Source organism: Fistularia commersonii, chromosome 12 (assembly GCF_037954325.1).
Source record: "Fistularia commersonii isolate RoL2024-O1a breed Wild chromosome 12, RoL_Fcom_v1.0, whole genome shotgun sequence".
In the NCBI taxonomy this organism is placed as follows: Eukaryota; Metazoa; Chordata; class Actinopteri; order Syngnathiformes; family Fistulariidae; genus Fistularia; species Fistularia commersonii.
Genome location: NC_141295.1, coordinates 10,319,751 through 10,347,135, shown reverse-complemented (window position 1 = coordinate 10,347,135; position 27,385 = coordinate 10,319,751). Strand labels below are relative to the sequence as shown.

At 42.2% G+C, this 27,385-nt stretch overlaps 1 protein-coding gene and 1 long non-coding RNA gene across 2 annotated transcripts in view; one reads left to right on the top strand and one right to left on the bottom strand.

Moving 5' to 3' along the window:
- ptprdb (protein tyrosine phosphatase receptor type Db) overlaps positions 1-27,385 on the bottom strand; it is a 159,447-nt gene that overhangs the window by 108,022 nt on the left and 24,040 nt on the right. Inside the window, exon 3 of the mRNA XM_086156972.1 lies at positions 20,958-20,983. The gene's annotated coding sequence lies outside the window, so the exon portion shown is untranslated. The remainder of the gene's footprint in view (positions 1-20,957; positions 20,984-27,385) is intronic.
- LOC147228757 (uncharacterized) lies at positions 13,889-16,101 on the top strand. Its single transcript, XR_015106882.1, has 3 exons — positions 13,889-13,924; positions 15,304-15,378; positions 15,690-16,101. It is a non-coding gene; the product is annotated as an uncharacterized LOC147228757 (long non-coding RNA).

The following is a 27,385-nucleotide window of genomic DNA, read 5'->3' as shown; positions in this document are numbered from 1 at the left end:
GGAAAAAACATAACAAAATGAGGTGAGTGTAAGCCCGTAATGCCTTCTTGCAGTCTGTGGACGACTACTTATATGACGGTTTCACCACTAGTCTGTGCTGCTACACTACCGGTGATCTTGTGCTGCTGACCGACTTACTAAACAAGGGCAGGAACGATGATGGAAGCATACATTAATTCAGAGATCGGAAGTAAATGCTGACTTGATTACACATTCAATCTAGGATATACATCAGTATTGTTCAATCGCCTGCGCTGTAAACACTGGTTATTACACTGTAAAGCCCCTTCCGGTATGTAATAAAAAGGGATTCAAAGAATCGGTGACTGTGTGCACGACTGTGCTGGGATGTGATGATTCTCTAACATACTCCCTGCCTCCATCTTACATGTGAGCATGTTGTTAGAAATGTATGTGCACTGTGTGTGTGTGAAATGAATCACACTTTATTTTTAGTAGATGACGAATTCTTCCACGGAACCCTTTCCCTTCTTTGGTGCAAAGTTTCTGCGGTGACAATCTGACAAAATCCGGTGGAATCAGAGTAAAAGTGAACTATCACAGGGGCACTTGCTGTTGGTGCTTTTTTTTGGGCGGGGGGGGGGGCAGATTTTTAGTAAGGGGGAGTTTAACCTGTGCCCAAACGGCAGGAGTTACTACAGCGCTGCTGTTGAGGAGTTCAAAATGAGATATTTCCAAAAGTCGATCGTGTTGCTGAAACGTCCTTTTAGAGAACAATAAAGTTTGTTTACCAGCACTTTGTGCACACGCTATAACTATGGCTTCCTCTATGCAGGTAGCATGCACAGAGAAAGTTATCTGCAAAACCCTTTTAGCTGTTTTGCATCTCTTCACGGACTCCCTCGGGATTCCCCTTCCTGAGCCCCCTTTGATTGGTGATAGTGATGACTGGAGAGGCAGCTTGGCGAGACGCAAAAAAAAGTTGATTTATCATTTGAACTGAATTCAGTCGCGGTTGTTGCATTCTGACGTGACATCCTGAGGTTTCTCCTGGTGGCGGCGGGGGGGATTATGGGTAACGCAGCATATTATTGAGGTCACAGAAATGCTTTCACATAGCCTTTTCACACCATTAACTAAACTATTTCTGCACCGATCCAGACAGTAATGGCCCAAATATATATATTTTTTTGATATCTGACACTAACTGGGGCAGCGGAGTGGAACTTGATTTACTTTGGTATGTCTTTGCTCTACTTGTGTAAAACTCTCTTCTTAAGACTCCATCAAATGGACTCTACATCAAGAGTGGTGTTTTACTAGACTAAAGAGAAAAGGAAGTATACTTTAAGATGAGAAAAATGTTAAGTTTTCTATTACATCCCTCATCTGACCTCCAAGTTGCAGTTTGCAAAAGCAAATGTAAAGTCCACTATAACAGCACGATAAGCAAACTAAACCACAGCAGAAGACGTTAGAGGTCTTCATGGGTTCATATTGTAGCAGTAAATAAACAAAGACAGCAAACCTATACACTGAACATTACTACTATATTACTTATCAAGGTCCGATCTTAAAAGATTCATAACATGATGATAAACAAACTCAGTGCTGGAACTCAGACATGGCTTAACTGTGCGAAATGATCCATCTCAGAAGCGGTCATGAGTCTGAGGTTGTCTTGCCTGGGTAAATTTGTTAGTCATAAGGTACACTAAGGGACAATATGATCTGACAAAAGATGAGATTTTATTTTGGCGAAAGACATTTAGGGTTTTGATTTTAATATGTTAGTTCTGATTGATTGCATGAAGAAAAAAAATACCCTGTTTAGAACATGAAGGCATTTTAATCACACTGCACCATGGAGTGCTTCTGGGTGCACGAGTTCCAGAGTGACAGATTACACCAACGCAAAGCGTGATAGCACTCGTCGATGGGAAATTTAAATACAAGAATCTACTAGAATGAAGTGTAAACAAAAATGCTGTCCTTGTCTCATCAATGGACTCGCAGCTGCGGCTCATGATTGGACTCGTGGCTGAAGCTCCCTGCAGACAATTGGTGCGGACTTCAACACCCTGGCCTGAGTCCCAGTGGTTGCCAGGTCGTATACCCTTTCACTCCCGTGCCAGTGACAGGTGTCAGTGAGTGTCCTGATGAACCCTCCAAACTACAGCATCATTCTGCATGTCTTCCCATTGCTAACCTTGCCCATCCCAAAGTCTTATGCCGGACCTGCCTAACTCTATTGCTCTCCAGCCTTTCCTCTTGGTACAGACCAATGCCAGTGCTTTATGTTGCTACTAACTGTTCACCTGATACTTGACCCACAGTGAACTTGTTTCGGACTCACTCTGTTGGCACTGACGCATTTGGGTCCAACCCATCACAGTTGTTTGCATTTTATGCAGGAAGGAGTTTACGTATCAGAGGAACATCTCCACCCTCTGTTACCAGTGCTCCACTAAACATGTTGGAGCTAATATGCATGCTAGTAATGTTAGCCTTTGTATGAGCATGTGGATTGGTAATGCTAGCTAACACAGGCTAAGAGCATTGCTAATGCGAGCATGCAGTGCCCAACCAAAACATCCAAGTCCGTATAGGGTAAAAAGACCAGTTCATTGGCCAGATGGATCACAGATCGCTTTCCTCCATGGCAGACGATAAGAGGCGCTGCAGGTCGATTCAACTCATGCAAATTACAAACTGCTGTCCAGATCCGTTCTTCTGCACTCACCAATCGGTCTATGTCACAGACTGATGTACAGGTCATGTACAGATATATTGATCAATTTTTAATACTTTTTTCTTGTGTCAAATATTTAAATACATTAATTTAATTAATATCAATTAGTTACAAACTTTTCAATGAATTAGATTTTTTTTAGCAAGTCCGATCCTTAAAAAACAAAAACAAAAAAAAAACAACTTAAACAGTACTTTTCTGGCAAAGCAAAAAAACTCTTCTATACTTTTAGTGCCATTGGGCTGCATCATTTCTGACATAGTGGGGAAAATGGACCCACTTGAATTTTTTTTCCCAATTTGCAACGGGTGAATACAGGCAAAACACACATGCAGCCACTTCCAGAGCAAGAGCTATAAGAGGAATAATGAAAGAGTGTGATGCTTAGGTCAATGACAGTGGCTTAATGATTTGCCATATCTAAGGAAAGTTGTGAGAACTGAAATCTTCTACAAGGCTTTCAAGATTCCCACATCTGTGCAACCATATTGTGCCAGAATAGCCACACAGTTGTTGTTGTTGTTGTTGTTGTTGAGGGACGTACTTATCAAGCAGTATGTCCATAAAACACAACAACAAGAACAGCTTGGGCTTGAATAGTGGAGAGGGAAGTGAACAGGCAGTCTATTGACAACAAGTCAGGTATTTGAAGTGGTTTGAGGTTTTCATTTTAAGGTAAAATAAGAGCATAGTGCTGCTTCAAGGCCCTCTGTGAATAGAGTGTCACAGGCTAGTCGTCCACTCACACCTTCTCACAATTACCTACAGATTTATCTGTGTGCGTGAGCCGCGCTGTCTCTTTGACAATTTTGTGTGGAAGGCTTTTGCCGCAAGCATCATTTTCAAGGAAGAAAGTCTAGCTTTGCAACTACTTCATAAACATTTTTTCACTTTTGATGTTTGCGCGCGGGTGCGCAGCGCCGATCCAAAATCGATCCGGGAAAATTAAGGAGGTTGTTACTGGTCAAGTCGGCAAATCGAGGCCCGCCAAAGCGGCATGACACGGTTTTCGTGTAAACACCATCAACTTGTTTACATGTTGCGCCGGTGTAATTTGCGCTAATAGATAATCCTCTAATCTGCCGCAGCGAGGATGATTAGGCATTATCACTGGATACTCGATACGCAAATTCCTCCCTGATTCAGACCACGCTATTCCTCAACCTCTTGAGGCTCTGCTGTCAGCTCTAAGAGACAGTGGCAATGAGGAAAAAACAGAGCTGGAGGTTGCAGAGATGAATAGGCCATATCAGATGTTTTGGAGATAAAGCCAGACTGAGATTTTTGGACAGAGGAGGGACAGTGAAGATCTGGGTAAAAGGATGTAGAGTTGGTAGCGCCAGGCAGAGAAAATCAAAGAGGGAGATGTATGGATGGAGTGAAAGATCTGGCGTGAGAGAAGAGGGTTAGACAGAGGCAGGTGATTGGCTGTGGAGACACCCTGAGGGGAAGGCTAATCCTCATCCTTTTGAGACAGGAAACCATCTAGATATGCTGTGATGATTCTTTATTAACACTGTGGGCCAAGTGTGTCAGGTATCACCTTCCAATGCGCACTAGCCAGAGGTACAATGAAGAGGAAGGGAAATGACTGTGTATAAAAAGACGTGTGATTTTTTTAATCATAAAACTTAAAAAAAACAAAACAAAAAAAAAAACAATTGACCAGGAAAACAAGATTTTGGCGTCGCTTAAAACGTTCTATTCTGAGCTATCAGAATAACACAATGAGATTTTGTTTACCAGAAAAAAAACTACCAAAAAACATTTTTACCTTATAAATGAGAAGCTTAACTCTGATCTTTGATTTTTTTAACTTGGATCTTGAATAGCTTAGGATGAAGCAGATGTTTCTGCGCTCGAAACACCATGGAAGGGAGAAACTCAGCATGAAATCTCCATTGAAGTAAATACAAGCTTGACAGCAGGTTACAATCACAAGGTGGATATCAAACACGAAGCCTTGAGTAAGATGTTTCCACTTGAGGGAGAAGACGACTGTGGCTCAATCGTGCTCCTTGTTTTTGTGCTTGAGGAGAAATCTCAGTGTGACAGAAAGAAACCTTTGTGTTTTCAATTAATCAATAAGTGCGTTCAGTTAATTAGCCATTTCCCAGTCTTGGGATGGTGCCTGAGGCGGATTGAATATTAATTGAATCTTAATTCATTTTGGGGATGATTTTTTTTTTTTCTCCATAGCTATTAATTATTTCTAATGACCCAATCTTGGAAAAACAAGTTTACACAGGTGAAAAGAAGGTACTGATTTGTGTGTGTTTGTGTGTGTGGTTAGCCCTTTGGCCTCACAGCATGAAAAACCATAGTTCAATCCCGGCAGGGAACCTGCCTGTGTGGAGTTTGCATATTATCCTCGTGTCTGTGTGAGTTTCCTCCAGGTTCTCTAGGTTCCTCCCACAGTGAAAAACAATGTGCCGGGTTAATTGGAGAAATTGAAAAATTGCCCGGATACGATGAGAGAAAGAAGTCTATCTGTTTATGTGGCCTTGCGATTGACCGGTGAACAGTCCAGGGTGAACCCCCAGTGTGCCTGAACACAGCTAGGATAGGTGGCAGCATCTCCCATGACCCTGCGTAGGAAAGGCGGTAGACAATGGATGGATGGATATATATTTACGTACGTATGTGTGTGAGTGTGTGTGTGATATATATACATACATACATGAACACAGATACACACAAATAGATACATGTGTACACGGATGTATGCGTGTATGCACTGTTCCCTCTAAGCCGCGCGTTTGTGCAATCGTGCACTGCACCAGCGTTCTCCACGCTAATCTATGCTGCGCATGAAATAAAATCCTAGCTGAACTGTAAATAAAATAAATGTATTTAATTTATTTACAGTTCAGCTTTGCTGTGCGCGGAAAACGCTGGAGCAGTGTGGGATTGCATAAATGCGCGGCTTAGAGGGAACAGTGTGTGTATGTATATATGTACGTATGTGTATATGTATGTAGATATGTTTTATGAATATAAACAGATATACATATATACATATATTGTGCTGGACATTAAAGGGTGCACCAAGTGTGCAACCACACTCCAGCCAAGTTGCTCCAACTCCCACGGCTGGACGTTCTTACTGCGGCCTTGATGCTCAAGGAGTTCTGGCAGAGGGACCCGGCCTCCTGGTTTTCTACTGTGTTGAATTGTGGTGAGTCTTGCAGCTGTTGCATGACCAACTGCAACATGGTAACAACATGGGTGGATAGACTCCTGTCCCTGTCTGGTTTGGGTGACAGGACTGCTGTAGAGTCGATGAGCAACAAGTTGTCGCTGTGTGGATCGGACGAAATTGGTTTCCTTTTCCCGCTCACCTTCCTGCGCCAGCACTCGCCTCCAATGTCTGGGTCCTGCTGACTGCCAGGGTTTGGTGGAGGAGGCTGACCCGTCATGCAAGCTACCAGGCGGCTAGCCATCCAGAGTGTGGAGTCAGAGCCCTCACAGATGGTGCCAGTGAATGTAGATCCAGGAATGGTGGCCAAAGTGACTGTCCAGAGGGGACGTCGGACCGTCCTCTGCTTTTCCCATTAGCGGTTCGGCAGCAAGGTGCAGCGATGCCGGACGACTTGAGGTCAGGAAGATGGTTTCTCGTGGACTCTGGCGCGCACATTTAGCACTTCTCTGTATGGCTGGCAGGCACTACCGGTTAATCCAAAGTGGACCTGGTGCACGGTTATCACCTGGTGCCCATGCGTGTGGAGAACATGCCCAAGACTGCTCAAGATCACCGCATTTGGGCTTTTCAAGTTAAGGTGCATGCCTTTCAGCTTGAGGGGAGCTGCTCAAACCTTACAGAGGGACACGGACTCAGTGCTGCATGACCTTGCTTTCGTGCTCATCTGTCTTGATGACATACTGATGGCCAGCCTGTTGGCCGATGAGCACCTGGAGCACCTGACACAGGTTTTCCGTTGGTTTGACTAACACAGCCTCATAGTCAACCCCGCTAAGTGTCAGTTTGGACTGCCGGTGATTTACATCTTGCGTGGCATTTCGCCTCAAGGGGCAATGACCCATTGGTCCCATTGCCTTCAAAGGTGCAAGCAATAGTGGAATTTCCCTGGCCGGCCTCTGTCAAAGCAGTGCAAGAATTCTTGGGGATGGTGACCTTTTACAACCACTTCCTCCTTCACGCTGCTCATCTCCTTCAGCCACTTTGCAGGACTTTTCAGCTCAAGACAGTGGGTGACACAATCACCCGGACACCTGAAGAGGTCCAGGCTTTTGACGTAGCTAAGCACACTCTGGCTAGCGCAGCCGTCCTTGCCCATCTTGCACCCGCAGCTTCCATAGCTTTAACAACTGCTGTGAGTGACTCTGCTGATGGGGCTGTAGTTGAACAGCATGTGGGGAATGCGTGACAGTCTCTTGTCACAAACTGTGGGATAGGGAGATGTTAGCCCCGCACCTAGCTACATGTCATTTGCGGTTCTTGCCGGAAGTCCACTCCTTCACGGCTTATGTAGATCACATGCCACTGACTTTTGCCATGTCCAAAGTGACTGAGCCATGTTCTGCTCGCCATCAGCGCTACCTTGCAGCCATTTCGGAGTTCACAATGGACATTCAGCATGCAGCTGGGAAGTCCAACTAGGTTGCTGACTGCCTGTTGTGTGTGTTCGTGTGCCCCGTGCACATGGGGGTGGATTTCTCAGCTATGGCCGCCAACCAGCCTAGATGTTGACCCAGATGTCCTCGCCCTGATATCAATGCGTACTGGCCTCTAACTGGAAGATGTGGTTGTGCAGGAAGGTAGTCCTGCCCGCCTCTGAGACATCTCCACCTGCCGTGCCAACCTGTCTGGCCTGGCATCCGTTAGGATATCAAGATGTGGGCAGCTGCATGTGTGGCGTGCAAGCATGCTTAGATTCGGACATGGCATGGGCGTTTCTTTCATCCTGGGTCGCCCGTTTCAGCACTCGAACAAACATCACTTCAGACAGGGGTACACAGTACGTGTCATTGGGGGTGACGGTGCATCATACTACAGCGTACTACCCTCAGGCTAACAGCTTGTGTCAACGGTTCCACTGGTTCCTCAAGGCAGCACTGCAAGCTGTGCTCTCAGATGGCAACTTGGTGGATTGTTTACTGTGGGCAACTCTGCGGTTGCATTCAGCTCCAAAAGAAGACCTAAATGCATCGCCTGCGGAGGTAGTTCTCGCCAGCCAATGAAGATCTGCTCCTCTACCCCACCTGGCTGCGGGTCCTTTCTTGCCCAGCAGCTTTCGGGGTCCAGGCTCCATTCACCACTGTTTTCCGACGGCTTGGTTTGTGCTTGTGCAACATGATGCTCACCATCTCGCGTCTTCAACCCCCGTACAATGGGCTATTTCGGGTTCTTGAGACAGGCATCAAAAGATCCGAGCAGGATACGGGCAGGCGTAGGGAGTGGGTCATGCTGGATTGGTTGAAACAAGCACGCAGGATGGCAAGCGAAGTCGTGTACCTTGTTGAGGGTCACCCTCCTTCCAGCACCCAAGCAGTGTGTCCATTGGTCCAATGCCCCGTGTCTCCGTCATGACAGGCTGCTCAAGCCTCCCATAAGAGACAAGTTTGTTTCAGGATTCCCTTCTGGGTGCTGGGTGTTCGGGGGATAGGTCTGTGTGACAGACCCCCCCCTCCCCCCCCCTCCACACACACACACATCACAGATGAAATAACAGCTATTCAGCGGATAAAAATATCGGATTAGAAATGTTCTTTCTTATTGTGCGTTATCTCCAGAGATGGGGGTGGGGGGTGCAAAAAAAAGGACAATATTTTCTCCATAGTTACCGGCAGCTAGAAATATGACAACAAAGGACGGTCATAAGAAATACTGCACATGGTGTGTAGTGGCAGTACGTTGACACAGCTTACACAAAGGGCACGCAGAGCGCTGGTGTTTGTAATAAGTCAATATTATAATGAGATGTGGTGAAAATAACTATAACTGCGAGGGATGGCCTCATAGTCATGGATATATGGTGACAATTGTGAATTATCATTTGGTAGTTTGCAACAAATTGCACAGCAGCGTCCTACTTTATAAGACATATTAAATGCTATTTGGCTCGGGGCGAGACGAAGGAATGACTGAGGGAGCGAAAGGAGCGAAAGAAAGTGCCTTCGACGCGGAGGGGGTGGGCAAGAAAAATGAACAAGTGTTATAGGGGGATGATGAGTGAGGAAGACAAACAGATTATGGTGAATGAGAAACGAGTAGAAAGAAGTCTAACGGCGTCGCCATGTTCCATCTGCTCAGCCATCATTTTCCAAAAGGCAAAGTTGCTCAGTCAGATCCTCTAATTCCCTCGTACAGTTAACACTGCCATGTCTCAGCGCTCACGTTTTACTTCCCTCACAAGTGATGGTAATGCGGGCAGGTGTTTTTTGCCATGAACTTTTGGATAGGAGACACCTGACTTTTGTTTTTTTACTCTCTGCAGCAACTGAGTAAGAGTCGTAATTTAAGCAGAATAAAGAGAAAATCATCAGAATGTCAGCAATGTGGCTCCGGTTGAGATTTCTGTGACCTGGCGCCCGTTTTTTTTTTTTCCCCCTCCCTTTTGAAGAGGTCATGAAATTTGAATCCGTCGGTGCAGGATAGGAATACTAGATCGGAATTAGAATTGCCGCAAAATGACTGCGACGGGTTTCCTAATGAAGTCCCTCCGCCAAAGTGACCCATTTTCTCCTTCCTGTGGTTTTTCCTTCCCTATCGCTGATGCCGTTGCTCTAAATTCTTCACAGAGAAGAATATACATACATTTAATTGGAGGAAGCTAAAAAGGATTGCAATATCTTCCTGGATCTCATTTCTACAAGCCATTCGGCTTCGGGTATACTCGCCCGCCGGTGGCTCGGGAAGCGTGATGGGGTCACTTTTCATCCTTGAGACAAAATGTCAGTAAGGAGATTGTAAATTACAATAACACAAATGAACTTTACTTTAAAGGACATTTGCAATTGACAGGGTTCGTGCGCGTGCTTGTCTGTGTGCATGCACGCATATTAGTTCGGTATCAAGACACTCCTGTCGTCATTAAGTAGCAGCATTCTTCTTTCTTGTCCGGAAAGATTTTTATCGGCGGCGTTTCTGCCAGTGAGTGAGACTAGTAGCCCTGCCTGATAGGTTTCTCATATAATTCACTTAGGTCACGAGAATTCTTTAATTGGATTGTAAAATTAAAAGCCATTTGAGAGGCTTTATCTCAGGCGGCGATGTGGCGTAAACCTTAGCGAGATAACGGGGGATTTTGTTAAAGATCTTGCAATTAGATGGTTCCCCGGGGCCTCTGATTATACACAACCGAGACACCAGCTTTAAGTGTGCAAAGGTGGTAACTCAGAGGAGGTTTACAGGAGCTGTTGACGGTAGACAGAATAAATACGGCTTCACACCAGCGGCAAATACAGAACACACATTCCTTACTTTAGTAGAAATGTGGCAATATCGTCGTCTTTAATATACTCAGTTTCAAGTAAAGTTCCTGAATTTGAATAGATGTATTATTAAATTACCTAAAGATACCTAAAATGTCAGAAGTAGACCCCTCAAGAACATAATGATACAATATTATGCACTTGTCACTATAAATTATGCATGAGATACGTGCACAGTTCATTTTTACAAAGGCAATTTCCAACCGGGTTTGCACTGCATGTTATGTACATTAAATGTATCACATGTCTTTCACCCATGTAAAAAAAATCCTTTGAAACTATATAAAGCTGCAAAAAAATATATATATATGTGGGTGCGGGGGGTTGAAAAGGCAAAGTAGCATGGTGCTGTAATACTTAAGTGAGATGAGGTGGTTTTATTTGGGTCAAAATGCACTTTATGTGACTGCTTATTCACATCCATATGCCTTCATGTTCAATTCCTTGGTTAGTCAACAATGACTTTTAAGGTGTGCAAAAGTTCTCCACCTTTTCTCTAACTTTTAAAGGAACCAAAATGTTTGGATGCACTCAAACAATAGATCAAATTATAGCAATTACATTGAAATAAAGGGAAAAATACACATGGTGTGTTCTACATAGGTAGATGGCTAGATGTGAATAAAGAGAGCTGCAAAAGAAGAGGGAGATTTATATAGTGGAATACACGGCATATAACAGCACTTCACATATTAAATTGTCACGCTCTGATCACGACTAAACTACTTTGCAGCAGTAGTTTCAACAACTGTGCACAGCAGGCGAAAGGTTAATGACCACATCCTGTTGGGGTTGTCTCACATGCAGACCCGAGCATGTTAGGCCTCATCATTTTAATCATTTGAATTAATATTTATGTTGTCTCTTTTCACTTCCTGCTTTCTCTTTCTCCCAGCAAGGAATGTATAAAAAAAAAAATCCCCCCCGCGTCATTTTCAGTCTCTCTGATACAAAGTGTGAATTGCATGGTTTTATCGGGCCTTTTCTTTGTTGGAAAAAAGACGGCGGGCAATTTTAAGATAAAATGACCCGGTAAATGACAGGAGGTTTTGGGAGACAGAGAAAACTGACACATTTGGGGGATTGGAAGATTCAAGAAAGCCCTGTTTTTGTTTTTTTTTTTCTAAAACAAAGATCGCCAAAAAGAACCGTTGTGCGATATCTTCGCGCCCTCCCGTGAATTCCACCCTACATTTCGATACAATTTATCTTTCTCTTTAAACACCCCGACCTCGCCCCCAAACCCTCACTGTATCCACACCCACTTCTCGAGGTGTTTTCCTCACAGCCACACTTTTTTTTTTTCGCACAGCAACACTGTATATATTGTTGCTAGTCTAGACAGCTTCGGTTGTAGGTGCTGAAGCTGGGGAGGCTGGAGAAAATAGGTTGAGAAGGAAGCATGGAGAGATGGGGTGAGGGAGGGATGGAGCCAAGGGGATAAGGAAGACGGAGTGCGAACACAGAGAGATTAATAGATCAAGTGGAGAGGCATGTGATGAAAGTTGAGAAGAGAATGGAGAGAGAGGGAAAGTAAATGAAAGGAAAAGAGAGGAGAAGGATGGAGGGGGTCACGTTAAGGTAGGATTGGCTCAGAAAGAGAGGAGGAGGAGGATGTGGGGGAGAAGGAGTGAGAGATCTAAGTAAATCAGGTAAGTGCTATATGCAAGTGAAGAGGTGCGGAAGAGGCTATTTTAATGCAGGTTAGGAATCAGGTGCAGGAGGTGGGGAGAGCGGGAATTGGTGAGGAGAGGAAGAGAAGGAGGAGGAGGAGGAGGTGTTGAGAAAAATAGCGATGAGGTAATCAGAAGAACAGCATGGTGGAGAGAAGGATGGGAAAAAGGTTAAGGAGATGGGGCTGAATGTACTCCGAGGAAATATGGGGCGAAGTGAATGGATGGATGTATGGATGGAGGTATGGATGGATGAATGAATGAATGGAAGGAGCATATGTTGGATAAGAATAGTGTTTGGCTTTTATGGGAGGACACTGGCTGCAAGGAACCTAGGTGAGTAATAAGGCCATAGCTCATGCCTGAGGAATTGTGTGTGTGTGTGTGTGTGCGTGTGTGTGTGTGTGTGAGTGTGTATATGTGTGTGTGTGCATCTTTGAGCATCTCAGGGAGACTGTGTGTGGACAGGTTGTGTGCTTGGATGGCGGAGAGGGAGCAGCCTCTATCCCATTAGTGACTACCTCTCACTGGATGACTTATATGCACCTCGTTTTTCTCCAACAAGATGACAGCAGATGCTCACCAAACACACACACACACACACACACACACACACACACACACACACACACACACTCACACACTTTCATACAAGCAGAAAAGTAGTGACAGGAGAAATCCACTTCTCCGTCCTGATGTCCATTAGTGCAAAAAACTCAACAAAGAACGGAAAAAAAAACAATAACATGTCAGTACTTGAATTGATGGTAGGATAAGAATTGAAATATTTCACACGGTTTTTAATAGAGAAAATGTTGGGAAAGTACCTGTAATCAATTACTTCTAACATATTACTCTCCTTCAATAACACTCATTAAACGACTTAAAATTTATATCTGGTTGATGTGCAGGAAATCAAGCTGAGACTGGTGTTTCCTTGCTGCAGGAGGTTTTCCATATTAGACGGCGGGTGCAGAACGTGACCCAAATGATGTGCTGCAGAGACAACGCTATTTTATTTAAAGCAACCAAAGCTAAAGTTGGCATATGTCATTGTTTTTCTCAAGTAAGATATTTTAAGATCTTTTCTTTGCACCTCTTTGTGTAAACGATGCTTCTTCAGCAACTTGCATTTTTTTTTCTCCCCGCACCCTGCTGTGAACCAACATAGTGGGTAAAGTTGAGGTAATTACAGGTTCCCAATTTCCGATTGTAAGGGACCACTTAAAATGTAATTACGTTTTATTAATTAGACGGGCACTCTAGGGGGCATATATCCCAGCAAGACCGGCAAAAGAAAGCTCCCTTTCACAAAATGAAAATGAGGAATCTGTCTTGAATTTGACAAAAATGCATAAGTCCATCAAGATATCACCTTCTTGGAATAGCTAGATACTCCTCAAATACACCTACGTGCAATTTTGTGTATATATCTGAGCTGTAACAGAGCGAGAGTCGGGGTTCACCCAGGACTGGTCGCTGGTCGATCACAGTGCCATGTATAAAGAAACATAACCATTCACTCATTCACATGTCCAAGATATTTTATCGTCTCCAATGAAGCATTTTTCTGTGGGGAGGAACCAAACCGATACATACAACCTCCACGCAGAGCTACATGTTTTCTCTCCCAAGCCTGTGTCAGATAGCGATGCATTAAGCACCCCTTTCTCATCATTTTTTGACAAACCTGAAGAAATTTTCGGTTGCGGCATTGGTGGAGGAACGTGATTTTGCATTTACAACAGAGAGATGTGGAAAATCCAATCATCACTTTCATGGAGGTTTGGTTCAGATATAGATATTGATGTTAATGTGGACATGACGCTTCAGGTTCAGCGAAAATTGCTGAGAAAAGGGTGTCTATGTATGTATGTGTCAGTAAGGGAGCCTTCACAATTCGTAAAGTCTTCACAGTTCGCACATTGGGAGTGACAATGTGCTCCACACACAGGCTCTTGGTCATTGTTGAGCCAAGGACCATCGCGGTATTGTTTTTTTGTAAACGACACATTTAAAAACAGCCACACATTGTTCCAAATTGCACAGTGTATTTAAAGACCGGATGGTGACAGGCATTCTTGTAAGTAAATACATTTTTTTTCCTTTTAATTTTTGTAATAACACCCTAAATTAAATTTAATATCTGAAAAAAAGCTTTGTGTTCGGTAGAGATTTTTAGATCTGAATAGACGGACCGCGGCAGCTGGGCTCCTGTCTCGACCCTCTGCATGTCAAATGATTGAAATGTTGGCCCCACCATCAATTATTTGGAAGAGGAATTTCAGTGGATTCAACTTCGGTTTGCCCTGACTTGCATGGATGGCTGAAGCTGCAACGGCACGCCGTATTTATTTAGCACGTTAGCCTGCTCTCAATATCATGATCAATCATGGTATTTTTCAGCTTTAATGTTCCTAATGTTCCAAATGGGCCTGAAAAAATAAATAAAAATCAGCAGCATAATTATGTTCAGAGGCATAAATAAGCAATGAATATTGAAATTGTGGTATAAACTATTTTCATATGCAAAGCTGCAGACGGAGGTATAACTAACCTAGCATTTCGAACTTATATGTATCCCATTTGTGTCACACCACGGGACGGTTTATCACCAATTAAATTCATATAAGTAGATTTTACATTATGGCTCCTCTGAGGCCTTTGGATGTATTCAATTTACACACATAGTATAAAGTATACTGATATATATTAATATATATTATATAAATCAACTATATATATTACTGATATATATTAATTTCTCCTCCAGCTTCTTTCTCAACCTCTCTTCACTTAAAAAGTTTAATAATATTTCGTGCATCCTTTTTCTTCACTGCCAGCTGGTAGAGAGGACAGAAAGTGTAATTACTTTCAAATTTTGCTCTTGTTGTTTTCTTTCGGAAGGTCATAGACTCTTAGCCATTCGAAGATCTCCTGGCAACAGTGGAGCCATTCAGTGTTGGTTGCTTGTGGCGACAGGGGGGAGCTAGAAGACAAGAATGTGCTTGTAGATGGCATCCTTATGTTTTGCAGGGAGCGCTCGGTCCAGAACGGTGCATATATTCCCCCTGTCTCCTGCTTTCCTATGAAAGACGCAGTGTTTTTTTTGCTCAATTTGTCTAAAACTGAATATAAAACTATGGTATAGAACCTCACTTCTTTAAGTAACAGAGCCTATTTTGCACATTTTAACAGGATATTATATATATATATACATATATATATATATATATATATATCGAATTAAGTTAAATTAAAACATTAACTGAACCTTGAGTAGATCCAAAGGTCTTTGTTTATTCGGAGGCAGCTCTGTTTTCAGTAAGACAAAGGTGAGTCAGCCAAAGTTTGCTTTTCAGTACATGTATGGTAGCATCCGTTTCCGCAAGATCACTTTGTGTCGCATTGTTCTGGTGTTTTTCCTCGTTGCTAATCATCGGTGGTGATTTCGGTCTTCAGATATGGACCTCAAGACTTCTGAGCCATTGCTGGCCACACACGTGGCCCCTTCAGTCCTAAATCTTCGGCCCAGAGGTGCGCAAACTAACTATTGGACAACAACTTCATGTTTCGTGAGGGGGTTTGGGGGAGAAGTGATCTCAGGCGTACACATATCGGAGGCAATATGCCCCACAGCAGTTCAGTCTGGAATCAGTGCTGAGTTTCACCTCTAATTTTCTTGGGTTGAAATCCATTCTTCATTCTTTTATAGTGATTGGTGCCAATGCCCCACCCCCCCTCCGAAAAAAAAAAAAAAAAAAAAAAAACCATTCCCAAAAGACATTTTCCAATGTCTGTAGGTCTGTTTTGGCTTTTGCTGACCTTGGACTAATATTTCATTCTAGACCCTGTGGTGGAACTTTTGGCAGGCGCTGCAGAGCCGAAAGGTGGACCACCATCCGTGGAGGATGCCCTCCTGTGGCAGACAGAGACGTATTCGTGGCTAATGTGCTTTTTGTCTGCAGATAGCCAGCAGCTCCTTCACACAGATGCAGCCTCTTTGCTAAGTGCTTTGCTTATCTTCACATCCGACCGGAAAATGATACTTGGGAGTTATTAAAAAGTTCTCGCTTTCTCTCTGTGGCCCACTTGGCAGTTTCAGTCACATCATATCACCATCTGGGGTTCAAAGTGCCAACTGCTCCTGAAACGCAACATGGAGTCGAACTGTCTTTAAATTCCTATGTCTGTTTTGTTGAGACACTACCTAGTCATTTTTAAGGTCTGTGATATAGCTGGAAAAGCTTCCGCCACACTGTGAATCTGCACCATGCAGAGGATTGACATCCTGCGTAAAGAAAAGTTCGCACCTCACTGTAATTTTGAGTCATTGCTGACCATAATAATAAAAGATTCATGTGCTATCAACAATTCAGATAGTTCTTCACTTTCAATTCCTCCAGTCTTTCTGTAGAGCAACAAGTTAGCTTATCACTTACTTTGATTCATTCTAGAAAGACGATTATTTACTTAGAATGGATACAATTTATCTCTACTGATACAAAGTGAAGCAATTTGGTAAGTGCTAGATAACTTTTGGATCATTCATCCAGCTGAGATAAATCTCCTGCAGGCCACTGCCTCTGATACCCTTTCAGATTGGAATAAAGATAATGTTGTTGTTTGTGCATAAAACCGTCTTGTAAATTCCTACTGTATTACAAACGTCACTACACTCGGTTCCAGCGATATGTTCTGTCATGCGGTTTCCCTTTTACACAAATATAGCAGAACAGGAGCCAGATAGTTCAGCTATCATGGTCCTCTTCTGTGGCACCATCATCCAACCTTTATCAGGTGAGGCGGACTCGCGTCATTTCTTTAGGAATAGACTTTAAACATCGTTTTAGTGAGAAATCTGATAGTCCAGGCTGGGCCAGCCCCTGGTTTTTCTAGCATAGGGTTACTTTGCTGAGGAATATTCCACGATGCACTTGTCCTCCTATTCTTCCTATCCTGTCTGCACTTGTGTCCCTTTAACAATGCATGATAGTAGCCTCATATCTGCTCCTGAATCCTTGGGCTCTCATTTTGCAGGTCCCTCAGGGGGGATGGCTTGCTCTATTGCAGTGGTCTTGCCAGATGTCCAACCTTTGTTATTTATTTTATGAATATTAAAGGGGTTTTTGTATCATGTCAGCTATTACTGTGTCAGGGGCACAATTATTATTATTATTAGGTCATTTGTGCAGGTCTCTCCGACACCTTGCACCACCAACACACCTTGTTTAAATCCCACCATTACATTATATCCCTGTCCTCCCCTTTCACTTTCTCTATCTATACCAAATATTGGAGACAGAGAGCCGCCCCCGTTGATTTCTAAAACATTTCTGGCCCTGTAAAAAGCAGGATTTCCCTGCAACTGACGGCAAGGGGGAATGTTGGGTTTCTGTGACTCCTTTTTAAGTGTTTGGTCGAGACGTGCTCTGAATGAATAGTGCTATGGCACAACTGTGTTGTGATTTGGTGTAATATAAATAAAATATGACTTGACTGACACAGCAAATCAGGAATAATCTAACCTTTAGCCCTGATGCACATTTATCTGTTTGTCTCCACGAGACTTTTGCGATTACAAAACTACATTCATTTAGAAGCAAATGGGAGCTTGATCTACTATGGCGTACTGAGGATGAGCAATGCTAAGCGGTACACTATGATGTTAGCAAACAGCAGTTCACCCTTTAGAAACAAGGGACAAAAATCCCAAGTCGCGGTTCCTCATCTGAAAAGGCCACCCCTCCTAAAACAGACGAATAAAGCCCGTTTTCCTGCCAGACGTACTGAAGAGCCCAGCCACTGGCTTCGTTTCAGATGGCTGCAATAAAAAATGAGCAGTCGCACTAAAGAGGACTACAGCTGATTATTATTTGTTTTTAATTCCCAATTAATCTCCCTTGCCATCAAAATTCTGAAAAGGCAGCGATTTCTCTTTGGTTGAGTTTTTCACTCAGAGTTCCTCCTCTACTTGCAACCGGTGAGATGTTGATCGGATTGTAAACAAATGCGCCATAATTTTACTTTTAAAAAAATATAGCAGCTGCCAACCTTGGAAAGCAACCCTGCAAAGATCTTCCTCCTTCTTCAGTTTGCCTTAACCTTAGACTTGTGTGAACTTAAAAATTCCCCAAATTAATATATTTGGTAAGCCTGTAGCCCTAAGTCTATCAGGTTATATAATTAAGTTTAACCTCTCCGTTCTAATCGGCACATAATTGAAAAAATGCCGTGACTCTTAAACTGAGGCGGATTTAAGCCAGACGATTACAGACCTTTTTTTTCTTTAAAATTGCAAGGTCTTGCAAAACCACCGAAACATTTGATAAATGACTCAGTAAAAAAATGATCAGTTCCTGCAAATACACAAGTTTTTATAAATCGTGGGATTGCTTGGTAACGGCTCCTTGAAAAACTTTAACCAGAAAAACAAGATATACTTTCATATAACAACAAAAAGCTGAGTATAAGGAACCTTTTTTATATTGAAATCCTGTCGAGTTAACGGTCAAAATGTTCAGTAAATGACCGGTAATAACTGTCAATTACATGTAGCATGTTTCTAAAACTGCATTCTCTTCAGAAAAACACAAGAAAAATGGAAAATGCATCATGAAACATTAAGTGTCCTTATTTTCCAAGTACTTGAAAGATGAATGCGTGTAAAAAAGGAGCTAAAATCAGTAATCAGTATCAAGGAAAGGCCAGTGTGGCAGATGGTATAACAGTAGTCTAACATATTACTTTATGCCCCAAGAGAGTCTCTGCTCGTCCACTAGCCAAACTGTGTCCACTAATGAGGCGCTACACATGGTTCCAACAGAGCCCCCTCCAAACACTGGTAACCATACACACAAGAACAGAGATAAGATACAGAAACATAGAGCTGACCTCATGCACACACATGCAAATGCACACACAATTGCACAAAAGCACAATTTTCATATGCATTGTTGGAACATGATGCAAACAGAAACAAATAATCGTCCCACAGTGGGGAAATTTAAAAACATAATAATAGTGATAGTACCACTACCAATAATACAGATAGTTGATTGATACTGTCACTATTACTAATATTATAACCATCATTATTATTGTTTTTATTATGATTATTGTCATAATTACTCCTGTTGTTATTGTTGCCCCTGTTGTCATTGTTGTCGCTAAAGGTGGTGTAGTCACTGTTTTCAGTGAGTGTTTGGATGCTGTGGAGATTTAAGGTATTGTCATGCCTCGGATGACAGGGTTTACCTTCACATTTCCTTCTGCCAGTCACATCAGGCGCTTTAAACGATTGAGAGTGTGATGTTTGTTTATTGGCATTCTAATATGGCTTATTTTATGTTTGTAAGGGGTTAATGTCACAAAATCAACCAATATCTAAAAATATAAACAACGTACTAAGTAACTGAGCATTATGTAAATGCTAAAAGGAATAAAGATATGGCACGGCGTAGTCGATTTTGGTCACATTGTCATGCAACTTCCTACAATCTGAGCTCTAAATTGAGTCAGACCAGGTACTAATGCCAGCAGCCAATTGCTGTCTAGATTTTGCACAGCTGCAGAGCAGCAGGCTGATCTGGACTCGGGCTGGTGCTGCCGTCATTGCTCACACTGCTGTCCGACTGTGGCGGCCGGTGCAGTCCCAGAGGGAAGTCTGTGAATCCTAGGAAACAGAGTGACTGCATATCCTTGAAGTGGGATTGTCTGGGAGCAGAGAGCTAAGCTACTTGTGCTAACATTTAACAGAGCTAAAAACAAACGCGGAACCAAGCTGGTGTGGTCTCCCTCATTCAGTGGTTTCTGAATAAGGGAAAAAAAAAAGCTTAAAGCCCCTTTTCCAAGTTTATATGTTATACGTTTATTTATTTTGGCTGCGTTTCATGTCGGGATTCATTGTTAAATTATAAAGGTAAAATATAATTACGCTGTCTTATTTAAAAAAAAAAAAATGCCCGAAGGGGCGAGTCAGAGATTTAATACAGCGATACAACAAACAAGCACAATAATAATAAAAAGAAACAAAAACCAACAAAGCAATAACAAAGCATGTGCTTTGCGCGTTTGCCTTTGGTTACAGTCGACACCGCAGTCACAGATTTCACACGCAGTTATCTTGTATGCTCAGCCACAACCTGCAGCCCAATTGTGTGACAGTGTTGCACATTTAATTTTCTTTTGACAGTATTGTGAGACAGCTAATATTATTAGTATTGAGCAACTCGGCCTGGAAGTAATAAACGCGAGATATACTTAAGCTCACGCCTCGTCCACAAATAAACAGCGATGGCCTTGCTTGTTACTATTGTAAGGGATTTTTGGATTCTCTCTTTTTTTGCCGTCTCATTTTTAGTCAACACCTCATAATAGATTTAAACCCTTTGCAAGAATATCTAAATCAAATACTATCTTAAAAAAACTAACTATATTATATACTATATCAAATGCATTTCGGATTTTCACTCCCTATGTGTAAAGTTTGGAATTAATCTCGTGACTAGTTCCTTATTTTTCACGAAAGCTGAATATTTTTCAATCAAATGGGCTGTACGTAAAAATAAACACATTACATAATTCTTTGGTTATTTCATTCATTCATTATCTACACTGCTGTGCCTACACCAATGTTTGAGGGGGAGTGCTGTGGCCTATCCTGACTGTCATTGGCCGAGAGGTTCACCTCACAAATATCACAAATTCTTAACATCTGGCCAATTCAGGGTCTCCAATGAATCGCAGCAGACAACTCGTGCAGAAACCAACGCAGACATGGGAGAACATGCAAACTCTTATAGAAAGACCCCCTGTGGGAATGAAACTCGCAGTGAGGCGGAAGCGCCAACCACTGATCCAAAGTGCAGCCTGGTTGTTTAATAACGCATTCATTACATGTTTATTTTTTCATGAAGATATGTCGAAGCTGAACTTTTGTGCAATTCCAATCGTGAAGTAATCGTATGGTAATGTCTTGTCTACTGTGATTGATGGGCAACATGCTGTCAAGTAAATGTTGAAGGTATAGGTTGTTTTGGGAAACACACAGTTAGGTGTTATTGGTCGGGAGTCAGACAATTTGGAGCAGGGCGAGTGCGAAGCGAGGCTCTTACCTAAAGAAGCACTTCGGCACGTCAAACTGTGAGGAGCGAAAAGACAGGGAGGAGGGAAGGGGGGGAAGACAGAAGGAGAAATGACAACATAGAGAAGGAGCTTTAGTACACATTACCATATGGGTTACTTTCAGAAAACAACTTTCAAAGACATTTCACCAGAGAATTTAAAATTTAGAGCAAGCCAGATTCCAAGAGAGTGGATTTCATATTTCACAGGAATGCCTTTTCTGCATTTTTCAGTGAGATGCATTCGCTAGGTGCTGATTGTTATTGCATACATTGATCAACCGCTATTCAAATGGTGTGAATAATCTGAAGGATTAAGCATGCCAATTACCTTAGCACACTTTAGATATTCATTTTAGAAACCATTGATAAAAAGCATTTACAACGTTACCCGTGTACCGAGATATTCGATCAAATTATAGTTGTCAATGTGTGCATGTAAATGGAGAGGAGAGTGGAAAGCCAGATCGCAAATTTGCGCTTTAGAAGATCTGTGCATGAGGCAACCTCAGGAGTTTCAACAAAAACAGACAAAAAAAGGAAAAAAGAAAACAATGGTCTGGAAATAGCCTGCGTAGATTTGAAGAATCTCTGGAAGCAGTACAACATGAAGTCATCTCCTCCTCTCCCTCTGCAGATACAGGCTTTACAAGACAACGGTTAAGCAATGCCAAGGATTGCACTCAAAATAGTAGTTTTCTGGCACAAGTTTGTCTCTGTCTTCTCTTTCCAGCCTCTGACTCTACATCATACTACTGATCCTGGCAGCAGTACATGAGCCGTAAAAAAAAGCAAAATGCAAACGCACGCATTGGTGAATATTTCTAAATGTCTTATGCGGTCCGGTGAATCCTGGCGGATTACAAACAACAACAACACTAACAACATTGCAGAGTGTGACCTCCTGGCCCCCGTCACTGGAGCCTGCCACAAAACCTCTGGAATTCTCTGCCACTGCACAGCATGAACTTGGACCCTTTACCATCCTTCAAGGCACTACTCGAAACCCACCTGTTCAAACTGGCGCTCCTCAGGCTCAGGATTGTCTACCTTACATCATTTTATTCTGTTAATGTCTGTAACTTTGGGAAGCATCTTTGAATAGCCTGAAAACCATCATGGAAATCCAGAACAAATGTATTTAATGTATTCTTTGTATGTATTATGACGATGATGATGATGATGATTTTTTTATTTCTATTATTATTATTGTTTTTGTTATTATCATTACTATTAAACTTCATTCACACGCCATACAGAGACATAAAACAGTTCATACAACTTAATACAATATACTACTATTCACTCTCACTCTCAAACCAAGAACCTTCATGCCACCCTAATATCATCATTATTATTATTATTATTATCATTATTATTATTATTACTATTATAGTATCATTATTATTATTACGATGATTATCATAATAATTTTTATTATTATTATTATTATTATTATTATTATTATACTTATTTAATAATAATAGCAATAAAATCAACAATAATGTTGCTAACAATAATATTACACATTCATAAAATTATTATTAAACAATAACCATAATCATCATATATGCTGAAAACATTGCTGCTGATAATTAAACTGAAGATGATGACAATGATGATTACTATCATTGTGCTGTTGCTGTTATTGTGATGATAATGATAATTATTATTGTAATTATTTTCATTCGTGTTATCACTATTGTGCTGAAGATGGGGATGATTACGGTGAAGGCTATGGTTATTGTTGTTGTTGTTGTTATTATCACTGCAACTACTATTACTATTTGATGCAAATTCTTCCTCTCCTTTCAGCTTTTCCCTTAAGGGGTCGCCACAGCAAATCAACTTTCTCCATCTAACCCTATTCTCTGTATCCTCCTTTCTCACACCAACTATCTTCATATCCTCTCTCATTACTTCCATAAATCTTCTCTTCGGTCTTCCTCGAGACCTCCTACCTGGCAGCTCCAGTTTCAGCATCCGTCTACCAATATATTCTCTTTCCCTCCTCTGTACATGACCGAACCATCTTAGTTTGGCTTCTCTGACCTTCTCTCCAAACCATCTAACATGTGCTGTTTCTCTGATAGACTCATTTGTGACCCTATCCATCCTGGTCTTTCCCAAAGAGAACCTTAGCGTCTTCATCTCTGCAACCTTGAGCTCTGCCTCCTGTTTTTTCATCAGTGTCACTGTTTCTAGGCTGTACATCATCTCTGGTCTCACCACTGTCTGGTACACCTTTCCTTTAATTTTGGCTGATAGTGTTCTATCGCATTGTACATTTGACACTTTTCTTCACACATTCCAACCTGCTTGAACTCATTTCTTCACTTTTTGTCAAATTCTCCACTGCTCTAGACTGTTGACCCCAAGTATTTGAAATCCTCCAACTTCTTGATCTCCACTCCCTGTAGCCTCACCGTTCCACCCGGGTTCCTCTCATTCACACACATATACTCTGTCTATCAGCGACTAACCTTCTTTCCTCTCCTTTCCAGAGCATACCTCCACCTCTCAAGATTTTCCTCAACCTGTTCTCTGCTCTCACTACAGATCACAGTGTCATCTGCAAACATCACGGTCCATGGAGATTCCTGTCCAACCTCATCTGTCAGCCTGTCCATCACCACAGCAAACAAGAAGGGGCTCAGAGCTGATCTGTGATGAAGTCCCACCTTCAGCTTGAACTTCTCTATTACCCCTACAGCACACCACACCAGTCTAACATACTTCTCTGCTACTCCAAATTTCCTCATACAATACCAGAGTTCCTCTCTTGGCACCCTGTCATTTGCTTTTTTTAAGTGTACGAAAATGCAATGCAGATCCCTCTGGCCTTCTCTGTACTTCTCTATTAGCATTCTCAAAGCAAATACTGCATATGTAGTTCTCTTTCCAGGCATGAAGCCATACTGCTGTTTGCACACGCTGACTTCTGCTCTCAATCTAGCTTCCACTACACTTTCCCATAACTTCATTGTACGGCTCATCAATTAATGCAACTACTAACACTACAAATTATATTCAGAGTCCGTTCACACAAAACTGTTGGGGACCCAGATGTAAAAATAAGTGGCAAAATTAAAACAAAAGAAATATCATAATACCAAAATAAAAATGAATAGCAACGAGCATGCACAAATGTATCGACACAGTGAAGCGCACATATTCACTTAAAAAGTGGTCCGGGTGTTTCATCAGTGAGGGGCAGATAGATTGCCCTCCCAAAGGACACATTGACCAGGAGGCCATTGATCTGCTGAATTAACCCAGTCGGTGTGTGTGTGTGTGTGTATGTGTGTGTGTCTGCCACGAGTGTGTGCACAGGCGGGAGGGAAGTAGCCTACTGATGGAGTCTTTAAGTTGTTAGAGTAAGCACAGTAAATCTAATCCAGTTGTGCTTAATGGAGAGAGAAGGAGCCAAGCTGTTGACATATTCATTAGGTCTAATTACTCTGCCCAATCACTGCCATCTCAACAGACAAGAGAGAGAGAGACAGAGAGTCAGAGAGAAAGAGAGAGCATCAGCAGGCATATTCACATAACACAAGAAATGACAGGCAGCCCTTTAATTATTAATAAAAAGAAAAGTAATTCCATTTACTTAATGACACATTGAGGTTTACATGCAGCTAATGCCATTCAAACGGAGGGCTGAAGTTTTAAATCAATCCGGTCGACGCCGTGATCACTAAATTATACCGGCTTATTGATGATGCAATAAAGATCATTGGCTCAAAGGTTGTAATCACGCCTTATGGTAATAGTACTCTGACAGCAGTAATTCCTATAACAACTTTATTATAAACATTAATTATCAAAGACACCAAAATGCTACCCCTCGCCCCTGCACGCGTGTGTGTGTCGGTGCGCCACGTCTTCGTATATATGAATGTTTCCAATCTCCACGTCTGGGCCTAATTAGCTTTCCAGCTTGTTCTCTTAGATTAGATGTGAAGGTAATTGGGGCTTTTGGACACTTGCTCTCAATCTCTGTCAGAATCGGTGTGTGTGTGTGTGTGTATGTGTGTGTTTGTGTGTGCGTGTGGAGTGTGGCTGTGTTTGCGTGTGTACTCTGGATGTTGGCCAAACGATTACTGTGTGCTCAGCCTGCTCTAAAGCAGCTTGTGATTCATTTATAATGAGAACATTTATAAGCTAAATGAGTGTTTTAGTAGCTGAATGGTGACATTTGCAATGATAGTGTCCATACACTTTGCTTGCTTCTTGTTTATATATATATGTATATGTATATGTTGCCAAAAGGCATGTAAAGATGTCCTACAAACCACACCCAAATACACACATGCATAAATACACTTGAAAATGCAAGATATATGTAACCCAGTGCAGTGATGTGGTGAAAAGTTCAGGTTGAGAAAACGAAGTCAGTCAATTGTCATTAATTACTGTTTTACACCTGTGTGTCTCGGCTAATTAAACACATGGATCCGTACACACGTGCACGCACACACGCACACACACTCACACACACATTCAAGACAAGTGAGCATATGTCACATCTCCAAGTACAAACACGCAGGCTCTATAGGCAGTCACAACTTCTTTTTTTTAACGTACTGCAAAAAGAAACACTAAACTTTTGATATTCAGAATTTGATATTCAGAAGAAGGTGAGATGGTGTGAGATACCACCGGTTCTTGAATGTCTCTCCTCTCTCACCTTTATAACTGTGCGCCCCTTCTCTCGCTCCCCTACTTCCTCATCCTATTGTCTCTGCGCCCTGGGAAGTCGCTTCCCACTGTCTTCATACTGCACTCACATCCGACACGTGCATTAACTCTCAGTCTTCAAACTCTACTCTTGTATAAGACAAAGAGTGTGTGCATGTGTGTGTGTGTGTGTGTGTGTGGCACAAGCATATGTGTCCTACCCAGCCCGTTTTCCCAACAAAGGCCACAGCTGCTGCCAGTTTACTGAATAAAAGATGACAGGGCCATAATATCAAGAGATTAGCAGCAAACAAGACAATAGTTTTGTTCAATTTAAATGGCGACATCAGTCGCATCACAAGCACTTTGCACGTCAGCTGTGATATGATAATGCCTGCTACCAAATGAAAACAGTTCTTCATCAGTGCAGATAGACTTCCCCATTCTGTTTCTCCTCTCCCTTTGTTTCCCTGTTCTGTCTTTTTTTCTTTTCTCTCTTTCTCTTCACACATTTGCTCTGGCTCCCTCCTTGTTTCTCTCAAACACACACACACACACACACACACACAGACATGGAGCACGTAGAGCATATGGCTATATCTCTCCTCTTTGAAGGGTTGCTTTGAAGCTATGGCGCTCATATCGATTGGCGCTCAGATGAGCTCGCTTCGCCAGAGCCCTGCGATTATCTGTCGCTTTATTTCAAACGGAGCGCGAGAGAGGGAGGGGTTTTGTGGTGGGGTGGGGGCTTACACACCCATCATTCACTCACTCACTCTCACAGTCAGTTCTACAATCGTATGAAGTGCACAAACACACACACCCACACACACACACGCACAAACGGGGATAATGAGATGTGCTTACAAGCTGAATCCCGATACTTAAGGCAAGCTGCTCCTCAGAACTGACAAGTGAGTGTTGAATGTTAAAAGAGTGAGGACACAGTGATAGAAAGAGACTATAAAGTCTGGGAAAGTGATGAAACTTAAGGGAAAAAATGTCCCCCTCCAGCGCTGTACTGATTAAAAAAAATAATATATATATATATTTATATATATATATAAAAAAAAAAAAAAACAAATCTGTCCCTCTACGAGCTTTGTAGTCATTCTCCGATTCACCAATTTCGTTTTGCGGAAAAAAGGGGCCTCGGTGTTTGGTCCAACAGCTGTTTGTCCACTCTTTAAATTGTGTTTAGTGAATAATAAAACCACATGAGGCAAAAAAATAAAAGATAAAAATTAAAAAAAAAAAAACCTGGCCGCTGTGGTCTGCTTCTGCAGAGGGGATTTCTTAAAGACAGACTTTCTGCTCTCCGTCCCCACAGGAGTAAGACGGAGAGTGAGCTGGGGTGACATGAAATGTTAATGGTCTGCCCAGAGCGGCAGAACTTCATAAAGGACTTGATTTAGAAACTTCAGAAGCTCTCATGGACGGTGAACATTGTCAAATCTCACAGGGAGCTGGAAACATGTGCCCGCGCACACACACACACACACACACACACACACACACACACACACACACATACACACACACACGTAGCATACATGCAACCCTCACAAATCAGTTGGGCTGATGGAGAAGCGTCTCATTTAGGTTGGAAGGTGTTTGGCTGATACAGCCATCTCAGTCCTCAGAATCAGCAGACAATTGTTCTAAGCAGGAAGAGGTCTTTCTCAAAAAAATGAGAAGTATAGAGGACAAAAAAAAATGAAGATGCAATTTTTCCCAGT